Source organism: Squalius cephalus (genome assembly GCF_949319135.1).
Source record: "Squalius cephalus genome assembly, chromosome: 15".
Taxonomy (NCBI): Eukaryota; Metazoa; Chordata; class Actinopteri; order Cypriniformes; family Leuciscidae; genus Squalius; species Squalius cephalus.
In genome coordinates this window covers 37365880-37389713 of record NC_137136.1, presented here as the reverse complement: position 1 = coordinate 37389713, position 23834 = coordinate 37365880, and the positions used below count along the sequence as shown (strand labels likewise).

Genomic DNA, 23834 nt, shown 5'->3' with positions numbered 1-23834 from the left:
TAATTCATTCTGGGGTAATATAAATGTTTAATATTAATGTTACTTAGATTTTTCAAATATAAAAATCAACAGTTTTCTCACTCCAAAGGCGAATCTTCACACAGCTGCCCAACATCTCCTTTGTGCAGACATTACAAACACTGAGGAAAACCGTTCTAGGTAGGGCTGTCGAGTTACTGATGTTATGAGGTATATATATATATATATATATATATATATATATATATATACACACACACATATATACATATAAATATATCATGGGTTTGCATACAAAAAGAAGAGGTTAATGTAATGAACAATAAAGAGTCATGAAAACCCTCTGTAAATGTGTGTGTGCGGCTGTTAGAAGAAGAGAGGGAGTGTATGTGGCAGAGCAAGACAGAGGAGAGAGAGAGAGGGACGAGCAACTGTCATCTGTCAGATTTTACAGCGGACAGTTAAATTCCTACCAGATCATTGAACACAATCTGTATTTTCCCTTTAACAGTATAAATGTTTATATACATTCACTATAAATGCATAAATGTGATAATTTTCTCATACAAATGTCCTAAAAACCGGTTGTCATCACAAATCTATGCAAGGGTGTAACTTTGGTTTGAGAAGTGGGGGGGGGGGACAAAATTGGGGAACATTTTTTCGATTTGAATCCCATTTCCTGCATTTACATACATTTAGAGACTATGGTGATGAAAAATCCAAGAAATAATTAAGTTGATTATAATGATAAATTCTGCCAAAATGAATAGTAGGCTACTAAACTATGTTTAACAAAAAGATGTCTTACTTTTTTATTGTTTAATAGGGGCTGATTGCCAAGACTTGAGAATAATTTTCTAAAGTCAAATTTGTTCACCATTAATGTTTTGTGTGTAAATAAAACTGAAATAACGTGAGACCCAATTTCCACTGTAATGTAAAAACAACATAAAGACAGTATATTTTAAATAATTTTTAATAGCATCTTTTTATGAATGAAGGCCAGTATCACTGATATTAATATAGCTACTGATGTCTCGATGAAAATTATTTTTCCCCCAAAATTTTAAACATTTATTAGGCTTCAAAAATATAACAACTTTTATTTTAAGTGAACTTTAAACAATCCTCACATAAACCCATAATAAATGTCATATTTACCTGTGCCCTTCCTGTCTAACAGGTACGAAATATACAGAAATTGAATAAGGTTTTCAAATAGTCTGCACTGCATAAATTATAAATTAAATATAGATTAATCCTTATTAAAGCAAACGTTATTTAGTCAAGATCAGTGAGTAATTTGCTCTGTTCCCTTTGTTCTTTGGTTAACTTTACTGACAGAGAGAATTAGTGGCTGCTGTCAGTTTAAGATCTGCCGCTGCAGACAGGATCTCAAGCATTTAACCCTCTGAGGTCGGCAAACACGCCCGCGCGTTTTGCTGGATTTTTTTCACATAGCAGCAACATAAACTTTAAAAATGTATGGTCATAAATAAAATAAATACATGATTATAAACTATAGAGGGTCTTCTTTTTTTTGTGTACACTCACATTAACATCAAAACCTTGTTTTTATTTTTAAATAAATAAAATAAACAGGGTGCGCTTTCAGCTCACTCTGTCTCCGCAAAAATCTTTCTGAAACAAGTCTGGAAAATGAACTGAAACTCAGCTAATACTTATCACACAACCATGAAACATGCATCTAAAGAAAGCTTTAAATTTCTACTTTTAAATAAAACAATTCACATTCAAAACAAATATTCTCCTGCAATGTAATCTGTATGAAACTAAAGAGAAGTACAGTTTCTCCCGTCTCATCTAATTAACTGTAATGAGTTCACACCCACTCGCAGAGCGCGCTATTCATAAGATAATGTGCTGAGGTGATCTATGCAAAATAAGGTAAACGCCCCCTGAAATGCCTTAAAACCAGCAAGTTTCATTCATTCACTTTCCTGCGCCGTTGGAAGATGACACGGTTCACTGGTGAAGAAGCCCTTCAGCTAGTCCTGGATAGTGATAAAGAGTTCACATTTTCCTCAGAAAGAAGAGCGGGACTCTTGACGACGAACGTTTGTATTTTGAAGAGCGACTTGATCCAGCCGTGGATAATATTTCGGATGAGTAAGTCTTTTTAAATTTACTTGCATAAGTTGACAAGCTATTTTATATAAACGTAGGCTACATATTTTACTGGTTGGACCATTTCCATACTTGTCATTCAGAGTAATTTATATTTAAATGGTCTAGGCTATGCTGTATAAAGTAGGAGAGAGGCTTCATGCAGTCTGTTTTCTTTCGTTTTTAATAGTTTTGTTTAAAATAACACATTTCGAGCTTTCTATATATTTCTCTGGTATTTTAGGCAAAGCTTATGAGTTTGGGTTCATTTATGAGACGAGCTCCAGTTCACATGCCGACACGGAGCTCTATTGCCTGCTATTTTTAATTCTTATGTATTAAATACAGGCAATTTGTTGATGAAACAACGATTAAAATTAAGATACAATTAATACAAAACGAAATTCACTTTAAAGAAAGGCTTTATACAAAAAATAAACCTAATGAAATGGTCAAAATCTTGTCTGCCCACTCCATTTGTCTCGCGATTGCGCATGATCTTAGATCATGGCCTGTATGAAAGTTAGAATTTTGAAATTAATTTAGAAAATATTATGTATGTTTAGATTATATTTTGACTAGTGTTTATGCTGCCTCATTATCATCAACGAAGAGTGCTTGCAAATATCTATTGCAAATGTGTGTATGTGCTGAAATGTGTAAATATGCCCAGCTGATGAATTGCAAATGTGTTAATGTTTGCGTTGTGCTATCTCCGTAATGGCCCACTGACACGCAATATATGCCTACAGCACGTGTCTACAATTATTCGCATCAGTTATTCATATAGACTAATGGTAATATAGCCTACTTTGAAATATTTATGTTATAATACTAGTTTTCAACTTTTTTTAAAAAAAGGAATGTAGCTGCATCACCTTCATCTGCAACTCGGAGGGCGCGCAGCAACACAGTCGAACATCAGAACGAGTAAGTATTTACTGTTTTTGTAAAGTATTTACTGAGTAAGTATTTACATATTTACCCATGTTCGTTCAATTTTTTTTTACAATATGAGCCTGTATGACTTTATTTTTGGAGGTTGGTTGATAATGTTACATATTTTTTCTTTGTGTTATCTTATCAGCATGCTAATGTCCATCAGTTGTGCATGTGCTGGAATAGTACTCTAAAATATATGTTAATAATAGTTTTCAACTTTTTTTGAAAGGAATGATGTAGGTTCTGCAACTCGCACTAAGAGGGCACGCAGCAACATAGACAGAAATCAGAAAGAGTAAGTACATATTTACCCACTATTTTACAGATGTTAGACCTGATGTTGTTTTATCAACATGCTGACTGTCCATCAGTTATTCATGTGTACTTAGTACTTTGTTCAACCTTTATTAATATTAATATTATTATTTTTATAGGAATGTGGTAGCATCAGCCTCAGCCTCACCTGCAACTCGCACTGGGAGGGCACGCGACAGGTGTCGTTCAGTTTTGAGAACAACTGAAAAGTAAGTACACTTATTCCCTTTCTTTCAGATATTAGTATAATTCTGTTTACATATTCTGGTTTTACATAGTCCATACAAACATTATGTGTCTGTATGGCTTTGCATCTGGCCAATGTTACTTTTAATGATTGAAATGCAGTTGTTATATTTTGTGTAATAAACATGCTCACAGTTGTTTGTTTGTTTTACAGCTATAAAGGTGATGGTGATCATCAGACACCTGTTGCAAAGAGGGCCAAGACAAACATTCAGACAAGCAACAAGCAGTCTACTCTGTCATGGAAAACAGAGACTGACAATGATATGGTTGATATGACATTGATATGACTTTTCTGTGTACACAGGAAAGAACAACTTTCCCACAGGCCATGGACTGTCACATGATGCTGTAACATCTCTTTTGGACTGTAAAGTTTTAGGCTCTGGGTACCATGTGTACAAGGACAATTTCTACACAAGCCCAAAGCTCCTCAAAGACCTGTTTGCAATGAAGTTTGGTGCATGTGGGACTTACAGGGACAACATGAAGGATTGCCCACGTGATGCAACTAATTCAACGGGGCATAGGCATTTACTGTGAGATACCTGCAAATTTAGAACATTTAGTTCCTCCACATAGAGAAATTACAATAAAACAGATTGAAAAACAAAACCTTTGAATCTCCTCTTCTTTGTTCAGGCACTTGATGGCCCATTAGCCACTGGGGGAGTGTATGTCACACCCCTGGTCTGAATCTCATTAATATTGATGGGCCATTACCCCTCCCATGCATAAACCTCTTCTGACAAAAAAACTGTTTTACAAGGTTTAAATCAATGTATTGTTTTATGAGAACGATTAGGCAGGATGATTTTCACATCATTTTGAAAAAAAAACTCTAGGCGACAACATCCATTAGTCAAAAGTCTTGTGGACACATATTTACTATATGTTTTGTGGTCTTATTTCAGCAACTTTCATGTTTATTTTTTCAAATAACCACGCATAAACATTATTCTCTTAAAAACACAAAGATTTACAAGCATGTTGATCAGATATGATGGTAGCCCTGTTTGTGCTTTATAGAGTGAATTTACACCTTTGCCATTAACATGTTTATAAATAACTGAAAAAACAAACAAATGTCAGAGCATGTCAGAACACCTCCAGGGCCCAGAAAACCCCTCAGACTCCAGAGGATTAATTTTCTCAATTTCTCTTGACTTTCATTTAAGATTTTGTTTAACTCATTTAAGACTGTTCTTGTGAGGATACTCGACAAAACGGGCATTTTGGCATAAATGTGTGTTATTGTTCGTTCAAGCACGAAAGAGAACTGGATTCTGGCGCATCAGGACATTCACAGACAGCACGATACCTGCTCATTAGAACCTTAAGTGAGCTATTTTTAGAGTGTGGACGCGACGTTCCAGGACGCGCGCATTGGCACAGGCTCTCCTCAGAAAAACGCTTGTTACACACACACACACACACACACACAGTTTGATTGTGTCGGTAGTTTCTGGCCAACCAAATGCCCGCAGTGAGTCTCGGCCTGACAGCATCACGGGGGAAGCCTGCAACACACTCAACTCTTGCTCCATGGACACACACACATTTACGACCCATGAACGCCTCTCTAAACTACTGCCTGATTTTACAGTTTGAAGCGTCTGTCATAGAAAAACACCATGTGCTGTCATGAATAAGAGAAATGTTTTCTCATAGGATAAGAACACGCAGTCTCATTAATAATACAGACACTGACGTGTCATTGATGTACTATAGTGTTTCTCCAGGTCATAATCTGTGACATGATGTAGACTTTAAACCTGGAGAAAAATCTCTACAGTTTCCAGTTTCCCCCTAAAATTAAAATGAATGGACTGTGTTAATCCTGACTGTGCTGAGATTGAGTGTGCTTAAAGTAAAGGGTGTTAAATGTATATCACAATGTCAAAGTGTGTTTTTCAGTGTGAGTATCAGCACTGCAGAATCACCTTAATGAGGAGCAGCTCATGTGTTCAACCATTTACAGATCAAACACATGAACTCACAGCGGAAGGAGAAATAGAGCAAACACTATAAAAATATTCATTTTCATACATCATATGAACAGACGTAAAAATAATTTGATGAATTTGATCATGTTGTTTTAATAGCTTTGCTTGTAATTAATGAAATAATAGTTATTTCCCTGCATTTTATTCCATTTTGATTATACTTTATGAATTCACAGTGACAGTTTCATGTGAGAGTCACGTATGATCTTACCACAGTTTCTCCAGTTTACAGTGAGGATTTGCCAGTCCAGCAGAGAGCAGCTTCACTCCTGAGTCTCCTAGTTTATTCTCAGACAGATTCAGTGTTCTCAGGTGTGAGGGGTTTGATCTCAGAGCTGAAGCCAGAGCAGCACAACCTTCATCTGTCACACCACAATCCTTCAACCTATAGAGAACAATGACACACATTAAGCCTATATCCAGAGATAAACATGACACTTGAAAAATAAATAACATGATGCTGTCAATATGAAATATATACAAATATTCATTAGAAAAAAGTTGTTAAATTACATCAGTTAGGATTAGGGGGTTCAATATACAGTTTGTACAATTTTTATACTGTACAAACTGTATATTTATAATCCCCATAAAACATGGAAACCCAACGTGTGTGTGTTATTGAGTGAGTGTGTGTATGTGTGTGTGTGTGTATGTGTGTGTGTGTGATTAATGTATTTGTAAACATTTTAAGGAACTTGTGTGTGTTAGGACTCGGAGAAAAAAATCGACTCCCCAAACTATCGCAATTTTTTGGTTCACGATTTTAAAATAGATTTTATTTTATTCCAGAATCAATATTGATTCAAATTAAATTGCTTTAGTTTTGTCCTTGCTTATAGACGAGGTTGACAGAAGTTAGCCACTTTCGTTCCAGCAGAGGATGAAATGTGTCGTTATCTTTGAGTGTCGTAATATCCATTTCAAGTGGACGTGTGGAAGAGACGTGAGACTGAAAGCACTGAAAGCCCTCGCGCTGCTCATATGCTGAGAGAGAGATAAGACAGTAGAGCTGCACGATTCATCTTTAAAACACTGTGATCTCCATTCAAACACACATACAATCTTCTTCCAGTTCGTCTGTCTATTAAACCTTTGACAAAATCATATCGCAACATTTTAAATCTGTGTTGCCGCTGCCGCTGAACCAGAGAGAGTCGTTATGGAACAGCTTAAATAGAAGTACTGAGATAAAAGTTTAAAGTTCAGATATAAACACTGATGTCTATGATAGCGATCAAAATAGAGTAAATCAGCTTTTGATAGAAACAATCGCAAATCGCAATTCTTAAAAATCGCAATACATATTATATCGGCACCCAAGTATTGTAATAATATCAAATCAGGAGATTGGTTCATCGTCCTAGCCCTAGTGTGTGTGTGTGTGTGTGTGTGAGCTTAATGTATCTGTAGACATTTTGAGCGAATTGCTTAAAGTTATTGAAACTTTAGAGTGATTAAGAAGCACGGATAAATGAACAAAATGAGCTTGATGATTTAAAAACACATGAGAACTCAAATCGGCACTCACACAATGGCTTCTTGTGCCGCCTGACAGTGTGTTCCGCTTCGTGGCATTTTAATGGTCAAATACACACAAAATGACGTTAAAATAAATAAATAAATAAATCACCCTTCTTGCTACTTGCTACTTCTATTCATCAAAGAATCCTGAAAGAAAATTGTACACGACTGTTTTCAACATTGATAATAATATTGTTAGATTGTTTCTTGAGCATCAAATCATCATATTAGAATGATTTCTGAAGGATCATATGACACTGACGACTGGAGTAATGATGCTGAAATTCAGCTTTGATCACAGGAATAAACTACATTTTAAAATATATAAAAAATTAAAAACTGTTGTTTTAAATTGTCATAATATTTAATAACATTACTGTTGTGTTCAATCATTTACAGATCAAACACATGAACTCACAGCGGCAGGAGAAATAGAGCAAACACTTTAAAAATATGAATTCTCTTACATCATATGAACAGACGTAAAATTAATTTGATGAATTTGATTATGCTGTTTTAATAGCTTTGATTGTAATTAATGAAATAATAGTTATTTCCATGCATATTATTCCATTTTGATTATACTTTGTGAATTCACAGTGACAGTTTCATGTGAGAGTCACGTATGATCTTACCACAGCATCTCCAGTTTACAGTGAGGATTCTCCAGTCCAGCAGAGAGCAGCTTCATTCCTGAGTCTCCTAGATTATTCCCAGACAGAATCAGTGTTCTCAGGTGTGAGGGGTTTGATCTCAGAGCTGAAGCCAGAGCAGCACAGCCTTCATCTGTCACACCACACTCCCTCAACCAGTAGAGAACAATGACACACTCTCCACTCTCTCAGATCAAAACAGAAATCTTTGTTTTTCTTAATTGTGTTTATAATATAATTTATAATCTCTTTTTTAAACAATTAATTCAGTATATCAGTAAGTTTAACTGTTATTCTAAGTGATTATGTCTCTATGTGAGGGAGAAAGATTATATAAAACTGATAAAATGGTCGATAAAACGGTCAGCAGCCATATCACCCTGAAGCCCAAGACTGGTTGCCCACTGAAGCTAAGCAGGGCTGAGTCTGGTCAGTGTCAAAAAAACAGGTTTCTGCTGGAAGAGTTGTAAGTGAGGCCAGTAGGGGGTGCTCACCCTGTGGTCTGTGTGGGTCCTAACACCCCTGTATAGTGACGGGGACACTATACTGTCAAAGAGCACTGTCCTTCGGATGAGACGTAAAACCAAGGTCCTGACTCTCTGTGGTCATTACAAATCATATGGCATTTCTCGTAAAGAGTATGGGTGTAACCCTGGTGTCCTGGCCACAATCCCTCCAATGGCCCTTGCCAGTCATGGCCTCCTAATAATCCCCATCCACTGAATTGGCTCTATCACTCTCTCTCCACTCTCCACCTATATCTGGTGTGTGGTGAGCGCACTGGCGCCGTTGTTCTGTGGCTGCCGTCGCATCATCCAAGTGGATGCTGCACACTGGTGGTGGTTGAGGGGAGATCCCCTGATATGACTGTAAAGCGCTTTGGGTGTACAGTAGTAGATATGAAAGCGATATATAAATGCCTCATTCTATTCATTCATTCTATAAAATGGAATACATTACATACATTAAATATAAATGTTTATATACATACATTATAAATTCATATATTTGAAAATAAATATCTCACACAAATATCATAAAAAACGGTTAAGTAGATCACAAATCAGGTCAGATAGGTGGAGGGTTTAAAAGCTGAAGTGTGACTCATATTTTTTGTTAAACCATTAATTTATAATGTTTAAGTAAGAAATGTTATAATGTTTTAACAGTGATGCTTGTCCTCAGTGTTATTTACTCAGCGTATCTAGTTGCTGAAACCACAGGCAGCAGCTTCTGAAGAACTTCATCTCCAGTGTTTTGTGTGACACTAATTGAAAATAAAAATAAATAAGTTAATTATTAATGCTAACAATAATAATAATAAAAATAATAATTCATATCATAAGTAAATAATACATTATACCAAGAAAAAAGTATTATTGTACCTGCATCAGCAAATTATTAGTAGAAATTAAGCACACAGGTTTGTTTGCTTGTTATTTGTTTATTTACCTACTTGTTTATTCAATACTTTACTTAGTTTTATTGTCACAGGAAATTATGCACATAAAATGTGAATCATTGTCCATCATTTTGCCAGCAACTGGTGTTAAAGAAAAATGATGATGACATTAATCTAATTTATTTTCTTAATACTTCTCTTGTGGCCCCTAGTGAAAAAATTTGTATTTTCATGAATCAAGAAGTGTTTTGTGTTCAACAAGTTGTCTTTGAAATGAGAAGTAAGCTAATCTAATATTTTATGCTCACAGCGCGTCAGTTATGCGGTGATGCGCTATGAAATTATTGTGGGGCAAATGAACTGTAATATTAATGATAAAAGTAGCCTAATAATAATAACAACAGTAATGTAATATGCCCTGTGTGCCCGTCCGCTACGCCACTGTGAAGAGCTAAACGCCACCAGGAACGGCATCAAGGCCATTAACTGTTTTATCAAGTATACTTGGCGTCCGCGTGGCGTTTCATCATCAGGAGGATCCGCTTTCAGCCCAATTTTAGTGATGGCGCAGACGGTGCGCACACAACGCTCAAATGAGTTTACTTTGAAAGGCTCGCGCACTCAAGTGTAAATGAAGTTACACGGGTCCTTCTGAGGCTTGTAGACTCGAGTCCTCAGCATTAAACACTAGAATGAGACGCTCTAGTAAGTGTGCATGGCTACGTCACACATGTTCCCGCCCCACGGTCACGCCACAATACTATTAAAACTTCATTTAGGAAAAATACTTCCTATTACATATCTTTATATTAACTGGCTTTTTTATGAATGCAATACAGTGAATGACAGCTGTCTGTGTCTCCCAGTGTCTTACATTATTGTTAGTTTAGTGTTCAGTGATTAATTTACACAGAAACAAAAGATAACATGTATGCCTTCATCTCCGAATACATTATCTGTGTCTTACATTTCATAATGAACTCAAATAAACTCAGTGCCGACTCGTTTTCCATCAGTTCTTTTACATGAATTAGAATGTGTGCAAAGGATTGTGGGAGATTGAAGAACACGAAGGATATACTTGATGCATCCTTCAAAATGAGCTGAATTAAAGACAAAATGAAGTCTGTCTTCAAAACATCCTTCAAACTGAGACGTCTTCAGAGGCGCTTAATGACGTGGCAGTCGAGATATGCAGCCTTACTAGGACACAGCCACGGTTTGAGAAACACCCGCAAATTATGTACAATATCCCAGAAATCAATCTGTGCCCCGTGATTTAAACACCTCTGATCTCTGAGTTTCTCTTTGTTCATAATGTTTTAGACTGTAATGATTGCACTCAGTGTTACTTACCGATCATTTCTGTCTCCAGTTAAGTCCCTCAGGTCAAATTCCTGCAGTGTCTCCTCTGAGGACAACAACACAAACACTAAAGCTGACCACTGAGACGAGGAGAGTTTCACAGCACGTAATCCTCCATAGCTCATATGAGGTTTAGCTTCGTTCACTAGAGAAAGATCACCCAGTTCATTCAGACAGTGAAACAGATTGATGTATTTATATGGAGAGGGATTCTCACTGATCTTTTCTTTAATATAGTCAACTGTTCTCTCATTGTTGTGAGAGCTGTTTGCTGTCTGTGTCTTTAGTTCTTGTAAGAGACTCTGATTAGACTCCAGTGACAGACCCAGAAGGAAACGAAGGAAAAGGTCCAGATGCCCATTTTTACTGTGTAAAGCCTCACCCACAGCTCTCTGATGGAGATCAGATAGGGGAACTTTGTCTCCATTAGTTGGTTTGGTAATCTGGTCAAACACATTTATGTTATTGTTGATAAAGGAGAGATGCACATATAGAGCTGCTAGATGTTCCTGAATGCTCAGATGAACCAAGCTGAAGACTTTCCCCTGATACAAGCCTAACTCCTCTCAGAAGATCTGAGTGCACAATCCTGAGTAAACTGATGCTTCTGCCTCATCAATGCCACACTCACTCAGGTCTTCCTCATAGAAGATCAGGTTGCCTTTCACAAGCTGCCGATAAGCCAGTTTCCCCAGTTTGACAATCATGTCTTCATCTTTCACTTTCTTCTCATAGTCTGTCTTATGTCTGATGTTGGTCTGAATGAGCAGGAAGTGTGTGTACATCTGAGTGAGAGTCTTGGGAATCTCTCCTCTCTCTGCTTCACTCAACATCTCCTCTAGAACAGTGGCTGAGATCCAGCAGAACACTGGGATGTGGCACATAATAAAGAGGCTCCTTGAGGACTTCAGGTGTGAGATGATCCTGTGGGCCAGACTCTGATCACTGATTCTCTTCCTGAAGTATTCCTGCTTCTGTGTGTCACTGAAGCCTCGTACCTCTGTCACTCGATGGACACACTCAGAGGGGACGAGATCCGCTGCTGCTGGTCTGGAGGTGATCCAGATGAGAGCAGAGGGAAGCAGATTCCCCACAATGAGGTTCGTCAGCAGCTCATCCACTGAGGCTGATTCAGTCACATCACACAACCTCACATCGCTCTGAAAATCCAGAGACAGACAACACTCATCCAGACCATCAAAGATGAACAACACTTTATACTCATCACTGGATATCTCCATTTCTTTTGTTTCAGGGAAAAAGACATGAAGAAGATCTGAAAGACTGAGTGTTTTGTCCTTCATCAAGTTGAGCTCTCTGAAAGCGAGTGGAAATATGAGCTGGACGTCCTGATTCTCTTTCCCTTCAACCCAGTCCAGGATGAACTTCTGCACAGAGACTGTTTTCCCAATGCCAGCGACTCCCTTTGTCAGCACAGTTCTGATGGGTTTGTCTTGTCCAGGTAAAGGTCTTAAGATGTCACTGCATTTGATCGGTGTGTCCTCTGTTTCCGCTCTCCTGGACTGTGTCTCAATCTGTCTCACCTCATGCTCATTATTGATCTCTCCACTTCCACTCTCTGTGATGTAGAGCTCTGTGTAGATCTCATTCAGGAGTGTTGGGATTCCCTGCTTTGATATTCCCTCATACAAACACTCAAACTTCTGTCTCAGATTTGATCTCAATGTGTTGAGGACTTCAGCAGGTTTAGAGTCATTGCTGTAAGTTTAAAATACCACATTATTACACAAGTCAGACAAGTAAATAGCCATAAATCACAAAACTATTTATGGGACACAGAACATCATTAGGTTTCTTACATGTGTTAATCATTAATCATGTTTTTTGAGTGATTTGTGAAGTGAATTTCAGTACCTAAAATTAAACAACAACAACAACAAAATCCTACATTTTACCTGAAACCAGGACACATGCTTTCATTAAATTCCTGTGGTTGAATCACAGGCTTGTACACAGTTTTGTTTTTAACTGGTCTGGATAGAAGGTTTGACCTTAAATCAGAATGAAGAGGGTAAAGAATCAGACACATTGATACTGATGTAATTGTGTCATTAACTGAGTAACAGACCAACAGCTTTTACAGTGTGTGAATGTATTAACAATACAATACATAGAGCTTTACACAAGAGCACAATGATAATCATTCATTTCAAAGGCATGACATTTTGTAGTCATTTTAAATGTACACAAATAAAAATATAAATGTTACTGTTTCAAATGACAGAGTATTAAACGACTGAATATTCTGTTATTTCCCCTGCTGAGCAACAAATCCAAGTGATGGAGTCGGCACATTGCTCGCTCACACAACATCTAGGCTATTATCAGTTCACTTCTGGCATTGCTAACTTGATATCGCAGCCTGTTCATTATGTAGCACAGTGCTAAAAAGCATTTAAGTTATCTAAGTGCTAAATAATTTAGATTAATTAAGGTTCATAATTATACGTTAGAACTAAAGAAATTATCTTAAAGATATACAAAAATTAGAATTTAGAAGTAAGCTCAAGAAACAAATTTATTGTAGTTCATCTCCATTCTATTCATTTTGGGTAAATGAAAGGGATTTGTTTCAAGTATGTGTTTAAATTCATTCTAAGAGTTTTTGTTTAAAGGATTTCATTGGTAAAGTGAAATGTATAATGTAACGTAATATTTTGATGTTTGGTGGTAAAATATATTTTATTGTATGACTTTTGCATGCATGGAATTACATGTGAGGTTAAAGGTCGCAAACCGCGGGAAGAGAGAGACTGAATAGCTGAGCAGAAGTTGCGTTGAGGACGACTTGCTCCATGCTTTAGTGTTTAAACTGTAAAATAGAATGTGACAAACGTTGTATATTTGCCAGTTGGACTTTGTTTAGGTTTTGTGCACACAATCGGACTGAATTGTGAACTTGGAAACCAAAGACTTTGTAGTTATTGACGTTTTGCCAAAGCTAACATCTCGCCGCCGAGAGGATGCCTGTCGTGTGAGTCATTTCCAGTCCATGGTCATCGCGTGTGAGAGACTGCCTGCTGGTGACGGTGCGGTAATTCGAGGGAAGAACTATCATTTGGGATTAAGGTATCTTTAATTTTTTTTCTTGCTCCAAAGGGAGTGAAGGGGTCATTTTGTTTATTGGCCACGCCGAACACAAGCGATGCTCCAGGCCTGCAACGGTTAACTGTTATGTTTTAGCTCATTTGCCGGCTAGGACTGGGGTGGGTGAATCACGTGTGAGTGTGTGTGTGCGCACGTGGGGCCGCATGTATGTTTCATGTTGATGCGTTATATACTATATTTTAGCCTACTGTTGAATGTTAGCTAAAGTGAGGCTAATGTAGCTTACAAGTTTCTAAGCTCTTACTATATTTCGAGGCTAATTCAAACTTGAGGTTTGAGGTGATTTAATTTTATTCAATTATTTTTTGTTTATAGTGAGAATTCATTCTTTTGGTGAGTTTAATATTTTATTTATTCAGTAAACTCTATTTTTATTTAACATTTTAATAACTGAGTCCGGAGTATTTATTTAGTGTAAGATATCATTGGGTAATAGATTGATTATGTAAATGATATTTCATGTGAATATGGTTTAAGTCAGTTACACACAAGTAAGTATACAGGGTTGTGGTTTAAAAGTTTATTAGTTATTCAAAGCACGTAAGTTACACAAACAGACATTTAAACAGAAGGTCAGCATGAATTCTATATATTATATACAGTTTACTGGGATTAATTTAAGAACTCAGGAACGCCCTTTAGTACTAGGAGATAGGCCTAGGGGGCGCTACAATTATTAATAGACTGAAACTAGCAAGATTGTAACTCGTTAAACTTGTGTATATTAATAACAAAATATAAATATAATAAAATCAAATATAATAAGCATTACTTTTATAGAAATGATATACCTGAGATCAGGCCGTTTGTCTCCACTCTTAAAGTATATTGGATGATCCATAGAGCGGTTACTCTTCATAGACACACAGCTGGACTCTGGGTTTGAGCTCTTCTGCTGGACTGAACTGGAACAGAGAACAGATTCAGTTTAACCCTCTGGGGACCAAAAACGCGCCGGCGCGTTTTGCTCGTTTTTTTTTTTAGCAATGAAAAATAAACACAAAATGCTCTGTTAATTTTGATCTTTAATTTTCGTGTTATACATCAATCGATCCTGTTCAGTTTCTATTTTTTTTCTGTATACTCACAATAAAAATAAAGTGTTTTGCTTTTTGACAAATAAAGAAACTTTAACATGATGCGATTTCTGCCTTCTCTCTGTCAGTAAACTCCCATTTGAAACGCGTTCGAAAATGATCTATAACTCCGCGAAAATTCAGTCAAACAGGCAAACAGACCCACGGGCATAAAGCTTGAGATCGCATCTTTTAAATGAAGTCATTTATATAAAAAACAAATATTATCAGCTTCTGTAATCTGTATAAAAAGAGAGCGATTCCAGTCGAGCTCATTACGAGCTCATTGACTTTAATTCGTTCACGCCTACTCACGGAGCGCGCTATTCACAAGATAATGTGCTAAGCCATCTATGCAAAACAGGTAAACGCCCCCAAGCAAATGCATTAAACGCTTCAAGTTTCATCATTTCGTCACCTGCGCGTTGGGAAGATGACACGGTACACCGGTGCGGAAGCCCTTCAGTTCGTCCTGGATACTAGCGATGAAGAGTCCAGATTTTTTTCAGAAGAGGAGCGCGACTACTCTGATGACGACCGTTTGTATTTTGAAGAGTGACTTGATGCAGCCGTGGATAGAATTTCGGATGAGTAAGTATTTATTCTTACTTGCATTAGTTGACAAGCTATTCAAAACATGAGCTTACATATTATACTGGGTGGACTTGCCATCCAGAGTATTGACATTTGATATCTACCTATATTCAACACGATCTAATGAAAGTGCATATCTATACCATGAATTTAATATCTCGTACCATTTCAACGTCAAAAATGTTTTGTTTTGTTTTTTTGTGTACATATGCTACACCCCTTGGTTAGGAAATTTGTATTTGTATGTGTAGCCTAAATGATATGTTTAGATCATTATGTATGAAAGATAGAATTTAGAAATTATTTTAGAAAGTAGGCCTAGTAGGTGTTTAGATTATATTTTGACTATATAAATGCTGCCTCATTATCATTAACGGTGCATGCTCGCAAATATCAGTTGTAAATGTGTGTAAATGTGCTGAAATGTGTAAATATACCCAGTTAATGAAGTGCACAAATGTGTTAGGCTAATGTTTGCGGTGTGCCTCTCCGGTAATGGCCCATTGACACGCATATAGGCTTATTGCACGCGTCTAAAATTATTTACATCAGTTATTCATTATAGACTAATGCTACTATAGTTATATTTATGTAATAATATTCTTCAACTTTTTTAAAAGGAATGTAGCTTCATCACTACCTCCGCCTGCAACTCGGAGTGCGCTTAGCAACACAGTCAGAAATCAGAAAGAGTAAGTACATATTTACCCACTATTTTACAGATGTTAGTTCAATTTTGTTTATACTTAGTGTTAATAATATGAGCCTGTATGACTTTATTATTTATTTTTGGAGATTGGTTGATGTTACATATGTTTTGTAACTTTTTTTAAAAGGAATGTAGCTTGTTCACTCTCGCCTTCCACTGCAACGAGGACACGCAGCAACAAAAATCAAAAAGAGTAAGTACATATTTACCTACTATTTTACAGATGTTAGTTACATTTTGTTTATATACTTAGTGATGATACAAATGTAGCCTATATGTGCCTGTGTGGCTTTGCAACAAATGTGTTGTTATGCATGCACAATATAACAATTATAGAATAGAATAGAATAGAATCGGGCATTTATATAGCGCTTTCATATGTACTACTGTACACCCAAAGCGCTTTACAATCATATCAGGGGATCTCTCCTCAACCACCACCAGTGTGTAGCATCCACTTGGATGATGCGACGGCAGCCACAGTACAACGGCGCCAGTGCGCTCACCACACACCAGCTATAGGTGGAGAGAGGAGAGAGAGTGATAGAGCCAATTCAATGTAAGGGGATTATTAGGAGGCCATGATTGGTAAGGGCCAATGGTGGAATTATTGATTGGTAATGTTAATATAAAAGAGCTTATATTGTGTTGCTTTATCAGCATTGCTAAATGTCCATCAGTTATGCATGTGCTGGAATAGTACTCTGTAAAATATATGATAAAAATAGTTTTCAACTTTTTTTAAAAGGAATGTAGCTTGTTCACTCTCGTCTTCCACTGCAACTCGCAGGACACGGAGCAACGGAAATCAAAAAGAGTAAGTACATATTTATCTACTATTTTTTTACCTACTACTGTGGCTTTGCAAAAAATGTGTTATGCATGCACAATATTACAATTATTGATTGGTAATGTTAATATAAAAGAGCTTATATATTTTTTGTTTTATCAACATGCTGATTGCCCTGCCCTGACATGCTGATAGTACTTTGATCAACCTTTATTAACCTATTAATATTATTATTTTTATAGGAATGTGGCAAAGAGGGCCAAGACAAACATTCAGACGAGCAACAAGGAGTCCACTCTGTCATGGAAAACAGAGACTGACATTGATATGGTTCCACAGACTCTGAGCTTCCTGCCTGCCCGGGAACTTGGACCACAGCTGAGTTCTGCTGACACACACACTCCCAAGACTCTCTTATATCCACCTTTCCAAACTTCCGCTACTAGCCTTAGCCCGCTAGCATAGCAGGCGTGGTCTGCGAAGGATATTTGCTTAGATTTGCTTAGAGCCCGCATCAACGGGGCATAAGCATTTACTGTGAGATACCTGCCTTTTACTTTTGTTTATTTATCGCTATAGCCGACTGATTATTTATTTTGGTCACATTTGATTTGCTTAGAGCTCGCATCAACGGGGCATAAGCATTTACTGTGAGATACCTGCCTTTACTTTTGTTTTTACAAAATTACAATAAAACAGATTGAAAAACAAAACATTTGAATCTCCTCATTCTTTGTTCAGGCTGCCTCACCTGATGGCCCATTAGCACTTCTAGGAGCGTCTATGTCACACCCCTGGTCTGAATCTCATTAATATTGATGACCCATTACCACTCCCACGCATAAACCTCTTCTGACAAAAAAACTGTTTTACAATGTTTAAATCAATGTAGTGTTTTATGTTTTATAATTAGGCAGGATGATTTTCACATACTTTTGAAGCTAGAACTCAAAGGGACAACATCAATTAGTCAAAAGTCTTGTGGACACATATTTAATATGTGTTTTGTGTTCTTAAATCAGCAACTTTCATTTAATTTTTTTCCAATAACCACGCATAAACATTATTCTCTTAAAAATACAAACATCTACATACACGTTGCTCGCATATTATGGTAGCCCTGTTTGTGCTATATAGAGTGAATTTACACCTTTGCCATTAACATGTTTATAAATAACTGAAAAAAGCACAAATATCAAGGCATGTCAGAACATCTCAAGGACTCCAAAAACAGCTTGGTCCCCAGAGGGTTAATCCTTCAGATTACTGTGATTAAATTCATCCTGCATCAAAAAGTACTTTGAGGAAACAATAATCCGTGTATCATTCGTTCAGTCATTTTTTAACTTTTTTTAACGCGTTTATTGCAACTACATTTCATCTTTTTTCCATCAACCAGACTAACGAATGGCTCGACACAACCTGTACTGGGGAACAGACTAGACAGGGCTTTCTTCTGTGTAGACCAGCAGTTCTCAAGTGCCAGGGGTTTGCTATTTTCCTGTTTTCCGAACTTTAAAGTCACGTTTTTTTTATCATGAACCACGCTGTGTTTTATTCTTAAGTGACTATATAATGCATTTTACTTCAAATAATCTAAATGTTGACTTTGAAAAGTAGGCACGTCAGAAGGCTATTCACTCTATTTTGGTTCATTTTTGGTGTGCGCCAGAAAGATGTTCAAGGAGACTGAGATGCGCTAAAGCAGCGCATCATGTTGTTTTCTTTATTTTTCAAAGGCATGACATTTTGTAGTCATTTTGAATGTACACAAATAAAAATAAAAATATAAATGTTACTGTTTCGAATAATAGAGTATTAAACGACAGAATATTCAGTTATTTCCCCTGCTGAGCAACAAATCCAAGTGATGGTGCCGGCGCATCACTCGCTCACACAACATCTAGGCTATGATCAGTTCACTTCTGGCATTGCTAACTTGACATCGCAGCCTGTTCATTATTAAAATAAAACACAGTCAACCAAACATATGAAAAGTTGTTCTGCTTAATTTAATTGGTCTGTTGTACAATATAAAGGCTGTGCCGCACAGTCCTAGGCTAGTTGCTGTTATTCCAAACTCATTCCCCTTGCTGTGAAGATGCTGATTAGCCTATACGTGTATATTGGGACTCGAGTGAAGTTTAAAGCCTTCTTTACATTATTAGTTTGCATCCAAATGTTACATTGCAAATATGGAAACTTTGGACCGAACGAGAGATGCGCGAAACCAACGTCGGTAAAGTTTAAATTCTAATAAATTCGTTTAGGCTTGGCGTTTAAAATAGGCTAAATGTTGAGATCGTTGTGCACAATAGGCTATTTTTATAGGCGACTATGAATATTTTTATTATACATAGCAACTTATTTTTCATTCTTGTCATTTTCTGAATACCATTAATTTAAGGATTTGACAGGCTACAGTATGGGGAAGTGAAATACGCATAGTATAGCCTATATGTTATTAATAGTGTTTATAACGTTCATTTTGTATTTTATTTACTGGTCAAAGGTTTGGGCTGGATTCTGGCAATGTGTGCTCTATATAAACTGAGAGTCTATGACTGCCTTTCCCCTGATACTCTGATGGACCTGATGAGGGGATGATATTGTTAATGAGCTGGGTGATGAGTAGACAAAAGTTGTAGAATAAAACTTTAAATCTGGCAACCCCACTTCCAAAAGTTTAGTTAGTTGTATTTATTATGACAGTGCGCATGTAAACAGACACATTGAGTTGACGTATTTTAACCAGGGCAGAAAAAATATCAGTTATTGATCACAACATCCAACATTACATTTTTTTTTCTTCATGTTGTTCAGTTTTATCCAAACAAACTAGTCGTTAAAACCGATATCTGGTTTCTATTTACACATCTTTTGTGCTGTATCTCTGTCAAAATATATACACTCAGTCCATAATATTTCATTGTTTTTTTTTTCTTTCTTTTCTGCCTTTTAGACGCTTTCTTGACATCAATCCTGAACGAGGACAAAAAACAAAGAAAGGACAAATAACTTCAAAGAAAACTTTGAAAAAGGCCAAGTTGTGTAAAAAAAGAACACCACTGTAAGCCTACAGGTTTCCTCACTTCGGCGAAAACTTGCAGACTTTCAATGGGATTTCGTTTGCACTTTAATGGGCTTCAAAACAGAAACAGAAATTCACTGCCATTATAAAGCTTGGAAGAGCCAGGACATTTTTTAATATAACTCTGACTGTATTCGTCTGAAGGAAGAATGTCATGTACACCTAGGATGACTTGAGGGTGAGTAAATCATGGGCTAATTTACATTTTTGGGTGAACTATCCCTGCTAAGTGTTACCTGTTTGTTGTTAAGTGTTAAAATTGCATTTTATGTTTTAAAAAACATGTTCACAGAAGGCAATTTTCTGATCTTTGCTTTTAACCAGAATAAATGTTTTAAAACCCAGAAATTTTTGTTTTCTTTTTCCTAGTGTGACTACTCTTATGAAACTTTAAAGTATAATATTTTAATTATGTAATAATAAAAGCAGTTTTCCCTGTAAAATTACAATTTATTGCTGTAGACAACAGTTTAATATTGTAAAAGTATGTGGTATATAATGTATTTGGTAATTACAGTGGAGTACTGTAAATGCTGTTTACTGTACTAGTGCTGTAAAAATACAGTATGTGGCTGGTAACCAGCTGCCAGTATTTTACAGGAGAATCTGATGAGCTTGATCTCATCCACTGACTCTGAATGAAGAAACATCCAGACACTAAATTAAATGATTATAGGTAATTATGAAGGTTGTTTAAACCTTCATAATTTAGCTGAACATATGTGGAGTGTGGGAGAAAAGGATCACGTGACTGCGTTAACTCAAGCTCATTGGGCCTTTTCACACACAAGTCGACCGTTAGATTTAGAATTTTCTGAAAAATAACTGACACAGAGAAACACTGATTGATCATGTTCTGGTGAACAAACCACGAAACAAACCACGACACACATCGACACACACTGATCCGGTAAAAAAAAACGTGTTTGTTGTTTGTGTGAAATGGCCTATGTATGTTTAGATTCATATTAATATGAGAGAGTCACACATGAACACTAGGGTTGCCAACTGTCCCGAAAACTGTCCCGGGACGTCACATATTTTGGGTCTAATTTATTTGTCCCGTACGGGACATCCCTTGTCCCGATTAAATGGACTGCTACGCTGATCTAACCACTGACTGATACAACAGCAACACGACACTTGAGAATGATCACGACACCACATCATCCAATCACAGCCCACACTCATGCGCATCAGACCATACGAATAACAAACTCTAAATTGAGATTTAAATATTCTTTTGGGACAAATTATTGTTTGATTTGAGAACAGAATCATCTGCTGTCTGGTCGCTCCCGGTTTGTTCCGGAGGTTCCGGAAAACCCTTTCACTGTCCGGCCGGGTTTTGATTTCGGCAAATCAGTTTTGGTGAATTCAAACAACGTGATTATTGTTCATGAGTCCAACATCCAGCCTACGACGCAAGAAAACATGAAATCTTCCTGAGGGAAAAGTATGCTAGTATTACTTTCTTTAATTTCTTTAAAATAGTGTATAATGTTACAAAAGCTTTCTATTTCAGATAAATGCTATTATTTTGAACTATGGTTTTGTGTGTAGGCCTAATGTGACTTTTTTGTGTGACCTTAAAATTCGTTTTAGAATTAAATTGTACATAAAAAGGTTAAGCAAAACAAATGTGTTTATATCTGAGAAAATGTTATACGAACCTGAAATGACATATACTGTGTGACAGTAGCTACAAATATTTTGAGTGTCCCTTATTTTCGTGTAAAGAACCACGATTGTCCCGCATTTTTCTTTTCTGAAGTTGGCAACCCTAATGAACACTCACCTTGATCAAACTTTTACAAGATACAGGATCTCAAATCCTCCAGCTTTAACATCATAAAACTACACGTAAATTCCTTTATAATGGTTGATAAACACTTTGATGCTCTGTTTTTATCGTATCGTATTTTGCACGACAGGAGAACTTACTTTCACTTCCTATGTGTGACGAGAGAGAGAGAGAGAGAGAGAGAGAGAGAGAGAGAGAGAGAGAGAGAGAGAGAGAGACACGCACGTGTGTTCACGAGAGCACCAGCCTTCCGTTCCTTCCTGATCTTCACACAGAGATTGAGAGGGCGTGGAAGAACCCATACTCTGCCCGTATTCACCAACATCAGCGGGCTAGTTTCACTGATGTTGAGGGGATCGGAGAGCATGGGTATGTGTCGATGCCGCCCATTGACAAGAAGTTTGCTTTGATAGTGATTTCAGACACCTGTCACGCCCGAGGCGTTCTCCAAAGCATCATCCAGTGCGAGTTCCCAGTTAAAAATGTTTTATTTCAGCGCAAATATGTGAAAACACCGACAGCATGCACATGTGTATTACGTGTTTAGTCTATGTATGAGCATTTTAATATATATATGAGCAGGCGTGTAGTCTTTCTCTACAAATTGACCTCAACACACTACCTGTCTGACCTTAAAAATTCACCATACAGAATTTTATTTTTCTTCAGTAGAGCCGTCACTGCTCAGGGATCAGCTATTAGGAGCCGGAGTCGACTGCCATCAACTCTCTCACTGACAGACCACAGTGTGTGAGGCTCCAGCGCTGTGTGTGTGATGTGTGTGTTTGCAGCACGGGGTCCCACAGGGCTCAGTGCTCGCTCCTTTTCTTTTCACCCTTTACACATCAGACTTCAGATACAATACAAACAGTGGTCACCTGCAGAAGTTCTCTGATGATACTGCCATCATTGGACGTGTATCGGAAGGGAACGATCTCTTTATAACAGCGAGAATGAATTGTGTATATATGGGATATTGGAAACATTTACATACTTTATATACTTACCAGTTTCGCCAGACAGTGGGCCTGCGAAGATCTGTTGTCTCACAAGCGACGAAGATAATCTTCATGGACTCTGAGACAGAAGAAATGCTTCTGACGACTGGTTTCGTTGAAGAGCCTCGCAGCGGATCAAGACTGACTGATCTTTCCGGCGATCTCTAAAAGAGCAAATTTCCACACGCCGTTGTTTTCAAATGTCGCAGCCGTATGTGCCGCTGGAGTGAGCTCAGCCTGGGATGATGGCGAGTTAATCCGCGTTGGGGTTTGAGTGGTCTATCCCTGAGGAGCCCACATGCAGCCGCCTGAACAACTGGTTCCCTCCTCAGAGAGCAGCGCCGTTCTTCCCAGAACATCACGACTATGGGTTCTTCTCAATATCCTCCTCGTCTCCTCGCTCCTCCATCCTATGACCCGGAGTCCAGTCGAGCTCAGCCATCTTGAAGGACATCTCAGTTCTCTAACTGCCCCGTGAGGAGGCGAGGATTGAGGAGTGAGGAGCTTCATGAGGAGTGATGAGCGAGGATGCACGGGTTAGACATAGACATGGGTGTATTTTGTGTGGAAGAGTTATATCGACTAAACGTGACGCACGTGTAAATTCTCCTCCCTCTTCACATCGGCCACAATCATTTGAATTTATACTTTAACTTTGCAGTTTAAATAAACCACACATCTCATATATTTCAACAGGGTATCTTGCTTTATTATTATTTATTGTGAATTTCTTAAAAAACCAAACTTCAACAACATAAGGGCAGATCCTTTGAGCGCTGCTGATGATGCTGTGAATTGACGCTCGAGTGATCAAGTATTCCAATGTATAAAAAAGCTTTCATTCGATTCCTCCGTCCTCATTTTCTTCCCTCGCTTCCTACAGGGGGTCTGAGACTACTGAGACGAGACGCGAGGAAAGGAAACGAGGATGCAAAAATAAGAATAGAGAAGCACCCAAACTCACCAGGTCGTGGCTCGGGCCTCTACTCGACTCGCTTACGCACTACAAGCTCGCCACTATTGATGCGCTGAGCAAAAGGGCTACGAGTAAATGTGTCCCGTGGACGAAGCCGTGGCCGCG

General features: G+C 37.5%; 1 long non-coding RNA gene and 1 pseudogene across 2 annotated transcripts; one reads left to right on the top strand and one right to left on the bottom strand.

Moving 5' to 3' along the window:
• The first annotated feature begins 2049 nt into the window (after window positions 1–2049).
• On the top strand, window positions 2050–4759 carry LOC307172744. Its single transcript, XR_013823758.1, has 5 exons — window positions 2050–2112; window positions 2971–3039; window positions 3281–3346; window positions 3486–3575; window positions 3767–4759. It is a non-coding gene; the product is annotated as an uncharacterized lncRNA (long non-coding RNA).
• A 1066-nt stretch (window positions 4760–5825) lies between these two features.
• LOC307173071 (NLR family CARD domain-containing protein 3-like) lies at window positions 5826–23195 on the bottom strand (annotated as a pseudogene). Its single transcript has 8 exons — window positions 23119–23195; window positions 14483–14596; window positions 12479–12574; window positions 10554–12281; window positions 8991–9062; window positions 7778–7894; window positions 5990–6003; window positions 5826–5896 (listed from the first exon to the last, which is right to left on the bottom strand). The product of its transcript is annotated as an NLR family CARD domain-containing protein 3-like (transcript).
• Between the last annotated feature and the right edge of the window lie 639 nt (window positions 23196–23834).